Raw genomic sequence first — 11,608 nt, 5'->3', positions numbered from 1 at the left:
TCACATCCACCACACCACATCTCATTATTCATATCTTGTCATGTATCATGAGTGTGGGAAAACTAATTAAATTCATTTTATAAACTATATTCTGACTCTGTCTGAATTAATATGACGTGTGTTTATGGTCCCTGAATAAGCAAAGAACCCTGGAAACTTCCGATTAAACATTCAAAGATCAATCAGGTTGATCTTTCATATTTGTATGGAATATCACATCTTATTGATCATAATTAATATGTATTAATTGCTACATGTATTTTTTTTACTATAAAGTCACTTAAATTAATTTTAATCAAGAAACAGGCTCAAATCATATCCATACCATTAAAATAATTGGCATAAATTTAAAAACTAATCAATTCCTAATTTTTATTCTTTGATATTTTTGATTGGGGAGTTGGCTTTTTTATATTACTAAAAAAAAGCCCAACCAAACTTACTTTGTCTTTTCAGCATTGTTAAATTTCATATTTGAATCTGAAACTTTTTACAACAGCACAACTCATCACAATCTCACCTGTCCTGCTTGACCTGTATGACTAAAGCTTTTATGTTTCACTGTGAAAAACCTGTCAGAATAAAAAACGATCTGAACCAAAACAAATCTATTTTGTTACCTCTTAATCATCCACACTTATTCACTACATGTCATTAAGAGAGTTTAACCTTACCACTTTTGTCAACATTCATAAACTGAAGTTACGCATTCAGAAGTGGTTATAGAATTTACCAAATCTTCTTCTATTGTCATTTCTCGTTCCTTATATGTCTATGTCTGAACTTTGCTTCATTCTGTCGTTTGTTTGGTAGCAACTGTGAATTCCTCTCTTTTCAGGAACAATGGGAAGCATTCACTTCAGAGGAGCGCTCGAGTCGATGGTTCTGCGATAAGGAAGCATGCAGGAGCCACAGGGATTACACAGACATGCAGCTGCACTATTTACAGACACACTTTGTTTCTGTCTTTTGTCCCACAGGCAGCTGGAGGCATGCCAATCATTTCCCCTCTTTCTGATCTGGGCCGCTTTGGGTATTAAATCACATTTTCAACCTATACTATAAAAGGTATTTCTACTTTCTCAGGGCTTGAATGGCTATGGTCTCACTGATAAATGTAATTTTGTAAGACAGCTAAGGTTTAAACCATGTTACAGTTAGATTTTAACATATTCCACAAAACAGGATGTATGTTATTAAAAACGTTACATGCTTCATTTTACTGAAACTTTTAAGTTTATGGTTGTTTATAGAATATGATAAACAAATGTTGGCAGGTAGGCAAGTTTCAATATTTCTCAGCATCTGTAAAACTGAGTTATAACCTATTTTGTGTTTACTAAGGTTGAGTAGCTGGGATAGGCATATTGAATGTGGTTGATTTCTAAACTAAATTTGTTGTAAATGTACCTTCAATAAAGAGAGTTTAATTTAAATCCACTGAGTGATTTACATCCTATTTTGCTCAAATTAGACACACACACACACACACACACACACACACACACACACACACACACACACACACACACACACGTTTGTATCACTATACTTGTGTGGACATGACTTTTTGGGCCTGTATTATGCCTAGTTCCAACCCCAATATTTACTGCTCTATACCTAAGTTACCTATGTTAATTCACAATATACCTCTGGAACTAAATTTAAGAGTTTTTTCACTGTGGGGAACAGCCAAATGTCCCCACAATTTGAAAATGTCCCCACATTACTGGTTAAATGTGGACATATTGTCCCCACAATGTCGTAATTAGAAAGTGTGCACTCACACACACACACACACACACACACACACACACACACACACACACACACACACACACACACGCACGCACCCACACACACATACACACACACAGACAATAGGCAGGCAAAAAACTACTAAAACACATAAATAGGTGTAAAAATGTGTTAGAAGTACCTCACCCACCCCATTGTTACATGGCACCACTGAAAACAATACACACATGATGGATGGACGGTGTCCACTCTTCTTGCCTGAGTTTGAGTTTGTTCTTCATTGTCCAACTTCCTGCAAAAGCGGTCAGCTGCTTCCTTTCTGGCGCCACACCAGTGATGACCAGCCACTGTCCCCCCTCCTCAAACCACTTAGGTAACACTGTGAAGGCAGGTCAAGAACAGGGGGGAAATAAATACAACAAAAGATAAGTTAGGGCAGCATAAGAAGCTATGAGCAGAAAAACTTTTTTTGCAGATTAATAATAGAAAAACCATAACATTTGAACTAAATGATAAGAAGTGCACAGGTCAACAGCTCAATTTACTGACATGTCCCTTTATAAACATGCAGCAGATTTCAAGTGAAAGATTTTACCATATGAGAAAATATTTCTTTTTATTTATTTATTTATTTTACTCAAAGGCAAGAATTTTTTGTTTCATCATGGACGACCCTGTCCTGTAGGCAGAGCGAGCAGGAACCTGGTTCAAAGTAAAATCCTGATAGATTCAGAGAAAAGACACTGAGAGCCAGATAAAATGGGGGAGAGAACCAGAGGGGGTGAGTGAATGTGAGAGAACAGAACCAGTGGAATACAAAGAGGTGAAAGAGATGAAGGGGGGTAAGAAAGGAGAAGATCTGACAGGGGTGACAGCTTTCTTTTTTAAAGAGCATTGGATATGAGTCTAGGTCTAACTCCCTAGGGAATGTGGCCTGGTTTTTCTTTTCCCAACATGTGCACACACACACACACACACACACACACACACACACACACACACACACACACACACACACACACACACACACACACACACACACAACATTCTCAGTAAAAAGTGCACACAAGCAAAGTGAATGCACCTTAGCCTTATAGTTTATTGAAACCAAAAAAAGCACAAGGGTAACTGGTTAACCAAAGACTTTAGGCAAGACAGCTTTACTTGCTAAGCACATTTCAAACACAAAGGCAATTCAAAGTATGTTAAAGGTGTCCATCCATCCATTTTCTTCCACTTATCCGGAGTCAGGTCGGGGGTTCAGCAGCCTAAGTTGAGAGGCCCATACTTCCCTCTCTCCAGCCAAAGATCAAATTGCCAATGTCCCCGCCCTCGACTACCACCCGTCACACACTGCACCCCCCTCCCACGAGTGGTGAGCCACTACCACCGTCACACACTGCACCCCCTCTCACGAGTGGTGAGCCACTACCACCGTCACACACTGCACCCCCCTCCCACGAGTGGTGAGCCACTACCACCCGTCACACACTCCACCCCCCTTCCACGAGTGGTGAGCCACTACCACCCGTCACACACTGCACCCCCTCCCACGAGTTGTGAGCCACTACCACCGTCACACACTGCACCCCCTCTCACGAGTGGTGAGCCACTACCACCGTCACACGCTGCACCCCCTCCCACGAGTGGTGAACCCATGGGAAGAGGGACCCATGTTTCCTCTTCGGGCTGTGCCTGGCCGGGCTCCATGGGTGAAAGCCCGGCAACCAGGCGCTCGCCAACGTGCCCCACCTCCAGGCCTGGCTCCACAGGGGGTCCCTGGGACCCGCATCTGGGCGAGGGAACACTGTTTCCATTTGTATTATTCATCATAAGTGGTCTATGTGTCATGCTCTGCATCCTGCGTCCCCCTCACGTGTCTCCTTGTGTTCTCCTGCCCTCTCTAGATTCCCCTTTATATGTCTCCTTGGTTTCCTCATGTGTTTCCTTGTCCGCGTCCCTCCCTCAGGGGCCTCCTTGTGTTCCCCAGCCCACTCTAGGTTTTCCCCTTAGGTTTCTGTGCCCCTTAGGTCTTCAGCTCCCTCCAGGTTTCCCTCAGGTTCCCCCTTTGTGATTTCAGATTTAGTTATCCCATCCTTGTTAATGTTTTTCTTCTGATGTCTAGTTTTCAGGTTTATTAGTTCACTATCTTTAGTTCTCTGTAGATTAATTTTACCTAGTCAGTTTCCCCACTCAGTTAATTAGTCTCACCGGATCCCTTCTGATCTCACTCCCCACACACCTGTCACCTGTTTCCCTGATTGTTTCCCTCCATGTTCCCTCTGTGTATATAATCCTGTCTGCATCTCAATGTGTTGTCGGTTCATTGATGTTGTCAGCATTGTTTTTGGCCTCCTCGAGTTTCCCAGGTCCTTCGTGCTTTTTGGATTTTGCTCCTCCTCCTTAATAAAAGGAATTTATTTTCTTACAACCTCTCCTGCCTCGAGTCATTCTGGGTTCTGCATTTTGGGTTCCACCTCCTCCTGCCGCATCGTGACAGAATCAACCGACCGCACACTTTGGATCCAGCAGAATGCTTGACTCCACCTACATCACACCGCTACAGGTACTATGGCGACCCAGATTCTTGCTGAGACTTCTTCAAAGCCTGCGTTGGTTACCTGGACCTGGCTTCCTCGGAGTTCGACAAGGTCTCCTTCATGGTGCTTAATTTGGGTGGTAGCGTCCTGGCGTGGGCTGCAGACTATTTTGAAGTACATCCAATCAGATTGGTGTCTTTCTGGGAGTTTGCCAAGCGACTGCAAGAGACCTTTGGCCGTAACTCACCTCCTGTTCATGCCTCCGCCTCCACACCCCTGGGACACCAAGTCACCTCCTCCATGTCTACCCCATCTGCCCCGAGTCGTCATTGCCCTCCTGTTATCATCCAAACCATCAGAACCGGTTTCCTCTCCTTTTACCCCATTCCTGTTGACATCACCTCTTCCCCTCTGGTGGGTCAAGTCTCTACAGCACTCACCAGTCCCAGCAGCGCCACTTCAACCTCCACACGACGGTGACATCGTAACCGTCACCAGCAGCCTCCTGCAGTCGGAGCTGCATCAACAGTTCAGGTGTTTCCTGCTCTGACACCTCAGCCCGAGCTCCACCCATCATCATCAAGAGCTCAGCTCGATCTCCTCCTCATCCCAGAGATCTGAGCTGGACAGCCGGTCTAAAGGGCTCCGTCTGCAGCGGTTTCGGCCGTCCAAGAGGCTCCGCCTACAGCTGTGGCGCCTGTCTGAGACGCTCCGCCTGCAGCGGCCCAGCCAGTCCATGAGGCTCCGGTCCAGCCTGTCCAAGAGGCCCCGCCCGCGGCGGCTCTGCCTATCCAAGAGGCTCCGTCCGCGGTGGCCCCACCTCCAGAGTCTGTGTCCCAGCCTGCAGAGTCTTCGCCAGCAGGGTCCTTTTGTCGGGATCACAGTAATTAACTCAAATTTAAGAAAAGAAGTTTTTTTTTGACTGTCTTTTTTTATGTAACCTACAACCACCCTCCTTTTTTACTACAGAATAAAAAAAACAGTATTGCTTCAAGGTAAAAAAAAAACATTAAAGGCACTGAACACTCGAGCAGCACATTATTTAAGAAGCCAACTTTATGGAGAAGTTCGGCAGTCTGAGTGTTAATAAACTTCAGCCCAGATGCATGCTAACCTTCAATGTGGACTACATGTTGGATATATTCACATCGATCTTTTGCTTGTTTCTTCTGTGGAAGATGGACTTCACAAATATTTGCAGACTTGATGGTGAATTGTTCAAACCTTGATACATTTTCTCTGAACAAAAGCAATTAAAGCAACAGGAATTCACCTTTGATGACCATGTTCAAGCTCAGCCCGCCATATCTGACACTGCAAATGAAAATCGTGTTCATTCACGTGTTCATCCCCCCAGGATCCCAATCTCATGGTTTTCACACCTGGTTTTCACAAAATCCGAAAACAAAACAGTAGGTACTAAAGTCAGACCGCACTTTGTCCTTAACTATGATCCTATGTGAGTACGAATAAAATAAATTCTTTCCTAATTCTTTCTTAGTCAAAGAATAAAATGTCTTCTAATGAGAAACTGTGAAGCATCTTGTCTTCTTTCCCAGGAAGAGAAGCCACATCACTTCTGTTTATTAATGTGCTGCACTGGCCAGCTGTCCTCTGATGTTGTGTATACACACACACACACACAGAGAGAGAGAGAGAGAGAGAGAGAGAGAGAGAGAGAGAGAGAGAGAGAGAGAGAGAGAGAGAGAGAGAGAGAGAGAGAGAGAGAGAGAGAGAGAGAGAGAATGACCACACAAACCATTGTGGCAATAAAACCTTCCTGCGCCATTATTGGCTGAGGCACACATCCCATGAGCCAGTGAGCACAGAGGACAGGTCTGTGGACTCCTAGTCCAGTGAAACTACTCAGTGACTGAATGACCCTGATATATCAGTGCACACACACACACACACACACACACACACACACACACACACACACACACACACGCACACACACATGATGAGGGCAGATGAGGCAGAGGGAATCATGTCTTGCATTCAGATCAGGGAAATCTGTCTCAAGGAGAACAAGCATCAGAGTTACACAGAGAGGGTGTGTGACTAAAATCTGATGTCGCTGTTTATTACTCGTTGTGTTCTACTTTCTTTTCTTCTTCTCTTTCTTTGAACTTTTAAACTCATCTCATCAGCTCTCGTTCCCCTGATCCCCCTCTTTGTTTCACTCTGCTGTCCTCATTTACCCTCCATGCGTTTTCATTCATTCATCGCATTGGTTCTCTGTTACCTTTTTCCTGATGATGAAGTAATGATCTTTTCTTACCCTCCATTTTATTTCCTCTTCCTTGAGCTCACCTCTTTCTTTTTTCTCATCTCCTCTCCCTCAAAAGCCAGCCCCCTCCTGCTTGCACACCCCTTCCCTCCCTGGTAAAGGATCTTGCTTGCTGACAAAGAAATTAGTTCCTCCTTCCTGGCAATCTGCCAATGTTCCCATCAAATAAATCTGCACATTCACAAACCAGGAGTGTTTGTATTCTCACTGTAAAACCTGACCCCTGTAGATATGTGTGCACATAAAGACCAGAATAAAGTTTCCTAGTTTTTTCAATGCATTTGCAGTGGTCTCTAGTAGAGATGAATACCTTTTGAATTGATATGTGTGAAGCGAAATCTGTGGTGTTATATTAAATATAGGGCTGGGACTTGATTAAAAATTTTAATCTAATTAATTACAGGCTTTGTAATTAATTAATCTCAATTAATCGCATTTTAATCGTTCAGGAAAATGTGCTCTCAAAGTAAAACTTTTAATTAAAATTATGAGACAGAGAATCAAACATTAGACATAGTTATTACTGTAAACTAAATCTTTTATAAAAATGCATTTTAATTATTCAAATGTCACTGTGTGATATGAAACAAAACCCAAATCAACTAAAATTTATAATTACAAATAGAAAACATCTGCAAAGGGTTCCTGAGCCTTTAAATAGTCTATCAGTCTAGTTGAATTACTGAAATAAATTTGACTTTGCACCAGATTCTAATTTTTCCAGTTTCACTTGTTTGTATAATTGGGAGTTTTTATGAGCATTTCTACTCATAATGTAGTAAAAACACACATATAAATAATAATCCTTCAAAATGACAGTAGAACAGGCACAAATAGTACTTAAATGTACTAACTTTTAACACCAGAGCAGGCATGACATATTCTGAGAATGATCAGGAACACTAACTGGTTCCAGTTGGATGACTGGAGGTTGATGGGATGATAAAAGATCATGGCGAGGAAATAATGATCTGACGAACAGGTGAGCGGACCTTCCTTACATGGGAAGTTCTGCTGTCATGTTAAGAAGGGGATGCTGCAGACCCACAGATTCACACCTGCAGCAGCAAATCTGGTGTGATCTCCAGCCTGATCACAACTTCCTCGTTCCTCGCTGCCCCTGATGCACTTAAGCATCCGCCCCTTAGCTGATAACAGCTTCAACACACCTCGCTGCTTAATGATAGTAATGCATGTGGTGATGTTTAGACAGAGACTCGTCTCAGAAACATAGAATTCACCAACAGAATTGTTTAGAAAATCATCAGAAAAGTTTCAGAGTGTTTCTGTTTTAACTTAAACTTCTGTTTTCAACTTTAAGACACGTTGTCTGTGATTGTTTACAGAGTAGTGACAACACGGAGCGTTCTCCCAGCGGCAGCCAGGTGCCTCTCGTTTGTCTGACTACTTTCATAAACTACTAGGGCACAGAATTATTCTGTCTGGTGCTTTCAGCGCTGCACAGATGTTACGTAAATGTTAAAAATATAGCTTAGGGCAACTTTTGTAAAGTTTCCGGTGCCACCGGGCAGCCGCAGCAGAGACGATCTCTGAAAAATGTCCGCGACATGGACTCCGTTGATGTCTGGAAGTTTTTTTTTCCAAGTAAAGAAAAGAGGCGGACGTGTTTCCTAAATCCTGCATCAGTCCAAGCAAGGCAACTTCTTTCTGTTTTTATTCCGTTTTAGTAGCCAGTAGCACTGTGCATTGTTGTGTGCGTCAGTGATATTTAGTCTACGAGGAAATCGTGCAATGACAAAGGTTCCGCCGTGCTTGAAATGCAAGCTGCGATTAAATGCGTTAATTTTTTTAACGCGTTATTTTTTTCTAATTAATTAATCGTAAGTAACACGTTAAAGTTCCGGCCCTAATTAAATATTAACAGGACAGTGGCTCCCAAGGACTAGAATAAAAAAAAACACATTTTAAACCAAGTAAAAAGTCTCATTTGGCACGCTGTGTGTCATGGTCTGCGTCTGCGTCTCCCTCTTGTGTCTCCTTGTGTTCCTCATGTGTCCATGTGTCCCCTTGTCTGCAGCCCCTCCAGGTTCTCCTCCCCAGGTATCCCCCTCAGGTCCTGTGCTCCCGTTGGTCTCCCCTAGTCACCCCTCTGTAGTCTTTCTATAGGTTCAGCTTTTCATTTAATTAACCTCTTTTTAGTGTGTTTCTTTCTCCACCGGTTTTTTAGTTCTCCTCAGATCATTAGTTGTTTATCTTAATCTTCTTGTCTTTAGGTTTTGTTTTTACTCTCAGGTCATGTTATTTTCCCCTCCTCAGCTCACTTTCCCCTCACTGATTGATGTCACTAGGTTTCTTCCCCCACACACCTGCAGCTCATCTCCCACTCATCCTGCCCCAGTGTATTCAACCCTGTCTGCGTCTCAGTGTGGTGTTGGTTCGTTGTTCGTGTCAGTGTTGTTTTGTTACCCCCCTCTAGGTCTCTAGGTTTTTTTTTGGCTTATGCCCTAATAGGTTTTCTTTGGCTCTGCCCTACTTGAGATTTTTTGGCTTCATACCACGTTTAGTTTTTTCATTGGACTATTCATCTTAATAAAGATGTCTCATTTTACATCCTCTCCTGCTCCGTGTCCTTCTGGGTTGCTGCACATCGAGACCTACTCCTCCACCTCTCAACATGACACTGTGGTTGTCTTGTGGCTGACTGAATCTCACCTAAAAGTGGGATTCGAACCAGTGACCTTGCTGTGGAGTGTTGGTATGTTCTCCATATGCATGTGTGGGATTTGCTCTGGCTACTCCGGTTTCCTACCACAGACCAAAACCATGTGTCAGTTTGATTAGAAACGCTAAATTATTCCTAGATGTGAGTAGGAGTGTAGCCTTGTGATGGAATGGAAACCTGTATGCCTCTTGACCGATGACTGCTGGACATGGGCACCAGTTACACGCAACCCTAAAAATGAAGAAGTTGAGAGGATGGCAGCCATCTTGAATCAGGCTGACTCCAAAAGTCATTCACTTGTGGACGCAGCTCCAGAGAGTCCAGAGAGATTCAGCGAAATCCATCCAGCAGTTGATAAGATACTTTGCTAACAAACAAACACACCAAGGCTCCCATTCATATATCTTTATTTGTTCTTTTTTGTCCTCTTTTGCTTTTGAACATTCACAAGAGGGACATCAGTGGGTATTTGTGTCTGTGCTAAAGGCTGAGCTGACATTACATCACTACTTTGGTTGCATCATGGGAGTTAAATAATATCGCCTTTAGAGTACAGGGGGAGGGGTAAACATGTCTGAGGGGATTGTGACGGGTTCGTAAACCCACTGACCACTTAAGAATAATCTATAAAACGTCCTGCTACACACAGAAGCTCCTTTATAGGTGAAATGGGAATAATTCAGAGTGATTTTTTGATTTGACAAAACAAAGCTGGGATCTGAGTCATTAAAATAAAATAATTTAAGTAAATGTCAGCACTGTTGAACTAATCTCATTCCACAGGTGCTGCCAAAAGACGAGTCAGCACCTCTGAAGACACAACTGTTCAATGAACACAATGTTCCGGCTGACACGTTTATTCATTCCCTCTGTTTATGGTTCATCCCCCTTTTGGCTCAGCCCTACAACGCCATGTCAATATCAGACATTTATAAGTCATAACTGAAGATAATATTCAGCAGCAGCTGTGTGCACATTTGTAGTAAAAGTCATTAAACTTACAAACCCTAAAGGGATCTTTCTCTGATGTATTTTCAAGTCAAATATCAAGGGCTGCATGGTGGCCAAGCCCCCACAATACGGCTCAAAAATTGAAGCAATCCCGGAAGTACCAAAAATTGCAGTTTCTCCCTCATCCACTAGGGGCTGGTGTCAGAAGCGAGCAAATCCTCACTGTTAAAAATACCAGATAGAACCAATGGGGTGGGGGGTTTTGCTGGTCTGGGGGCGCAGTTTGATAGCGCTCCCAGACCAGTTGATAAATGACACGAGGGCATAAAGTCGGATGACGCTCTAAGGAAGACTGAAAGCTTCAGATGAAACTGTAAGCAGGTGAGTAAAAGCAACTTTAAAACCATGTTTGTCTTATTTAAAAAAAAAGTAATTTTAGTTTTTCACAAAGACAAAACTTATTTTAAATGAGTAGTGATGGGATTTATGGCTCTTTCGTGGGAGCCGTTCATTAGTCGGTTGTTTACCTCAAGGAGCCGTTCAAAAGACTGGCTCCTTTGAACAAAGTGAAGCCAAGAGAGCAACATGTTCCTGCGGTGTCTGTGAGGGCGCACGGGGTTGGTTAGGGTTCCTCCTACATCCATCACAGCAATGGCCGGGGTTTGAGCAGGTGCACTGTACTGACTTTCGGGGAGGTTTGTCACCGGAACACAAAATGAACGACTCTCTACAGGGATCCGGCTCTCATTGTTAACTTTGAAAACCTGTTCAAGAGATTCGATTCATTTGTGAACATCACATCACTAAATATAAGCAAAGTGTGACGTTTTTTACTCGTCACAGAAGCGAAGGGATGCAATCATTACCTTTGGAGTCTGTTTTTTTATGCTTTATGTTTCCAAAGCATGTCAAATTCAACAGTTTAGATCAAGACAGACAGGATGTCAGACACAAAAGCAGTGTAAAACATCTGGGGCCTCATTTATAAAGCTAGCTTACGCACAAAACGGGGTCGGACAACTGCCTAAGCAACTTTCCACGCAAACTTTGGGATTTATGAAAGAAAACTTGGCGGAAAAATGTGTGCAACTTTAAGTTGACTAAGGACCTGGCTTACGCACATTTTGGACATGGAGAGCACCTGCAGTGCTGCTGCTGAGAAGATAGAATTATGAAATCCTGCACTATTATCACTTGTACTGCTTCGTTTTCACACAGAACAAGACCCTCCACATGCACACTCACACACAAACACGAGCGCGCGCGCACACACACACACACACACACACACACACACACACAGCCTGAAGTGGAGAATACAGAATGCAGAATGCAGAATATCAGCAGGGGGACAGATTGAGACAGAATGGCATGCGTCTGTGA

This window comes from Nothobranchius furzeri, chromosome 2, assembly GCF_043380555.1.
Source record: "Nothobranchius furzeri strain GRZ-AD chromosome 2, NfurGRZ-RIMD1, whole genome shotgun sequence".
In the NCBI taxonomy this organism is placed as follows: domain Eukaryota; kingdom Metazoa; phylum Chordata; class Actinopteri; order Cyprinodontiformes; family Nothobranchiidae; genus Nothobranchius; species Nothobranchius furzeri.
This window is presented reverse-complemented; position numbering follows the sequence as displayed.